The sequence below is a fragment of the Sinocyclocheilus anshuiensis genome, unplaced genomic scaffold (genome assembly GCF_001515605.1).
Source record: "Sinocyclocheilus anshuiensis isolate Anshui unplaced genomic scaffold, SAMN03320099.WGS_v1.1 scaffold5739, whole genome shotgun sequence".
Taxonomy (NCBI): domain Eukaryota; kingdom Metazoa; phylum Chordata; class Actinopteri; order Cypriniformes; family Cyprinidae; genus Sinocyclocheilus; species Sinocyclocheilus anshuiensis.
This window is the reverse complement of record NW_015544523.1, coordinates 15,588-16,600: the sequence shown is the minus strand read 5'-3', so window position 1 is coordinate 16,600 and position 1,013 is coordinate 15,588. Positions and strand designations below refer to the sequence as shown.

At 36.5% G+C, this 1,013-nt stretch overlaps 1 long non-coding RNA gene across 1 annotated transcript in view; it reads left to right on the top strand.

Annotated features, from left to right (window-relative positions):
- Positions 1 to 292: 292 nt before the first annotated feature.
- The window catches only part of LOC107698195 (uncharacterized), a 4,649-nt gene continuing 3,928 nt past the window's right edge, over positions 293 to 1,013 (top strand). Inside the window, exon 1 of the long non-coding RNA XR_001635317.1 lies at positions 293 to 309. This is a non-coding gene — a long non-coding RNA (uncharacterized LOC107698195). The remainder of the gene's footprint in view (positions 310 to 1,013) is intronic.

Here is a 1,013-nt window from a genome sequence, read left to right as displayed (position 1 = left end):
ATTTTTGATGAGACTTGGGAGGAGGCTGTAAGGAACTCTCACGCAATTTTAGCATGTGGCGTGTATGTGTGTTCATGCCTGTGATAACACTGAACTTGAATCTGAGCACAGAATAACTTTGTTTAGTTTAACTTGTTCTACCCAGTGCAGAGCTGTTGTTGCAATTGCTAAAACCCTGATCTTGTCTAAAGGAAATTACGTAAATGTATGTTTACCGCTGATTGGCCAACACAGTCAAACTCCTTTTACCAGTGAGAAACCTTTTGGCACGCCCCTACCTTTCGGCACGCCCCTGTAAATATGGCGGAGGTAAGAAGGAAATTCTCATTATTTTACAGAAATAAATCACCGTTTATTTGCAATTAACCGCAAAATATAGTTTATGATGTATTTGAAAATTACATTGTGTCGTATATATTTCCTATTAAGTTGTGCGGTGTTTTAGGTCGGAAAACGCGTTGAATTCTTTTAAATTTTATTTCTGCAAAGTTATAATAGCAGTTAGCTCGTCTCCAGTTAGCCTGCTACTCTATTATAACCATACTTAAATACATTACCATACATTAATTATATCTAATATATTTACGCAAACAACGACGATTGTACTGATTATTTATGGTAAATCTTGAATTCATGGATTTTTTTAAAACCCAGATTTGTACTTAAAAAATGTTCCTAATCAATGCTAAGCAAAGTATTAGCTACACATCAGCCTCAACTTCGAAAGTCTCTCTCTCTCTCTCTCTCACACACACACACTCACTCAATCACTCTCACACACACACACACACACACACACACACACACACACAATATACACACGGCGTCACTGATTCCTCTGGTTTATCATGGATGTTCTAACACTGGCCTGTTGTAAGTTTTTGTTGATGTATATTGAAAGTAAAATTAAAATAAAATAGAACACTGGAAAACTGTTCTAGAGTTTTTTTTTCTGTTTTAGTAGGGTGACCATACGTGCCATTTTCCCAGGACTCTTGGCCAGGATTTCTATA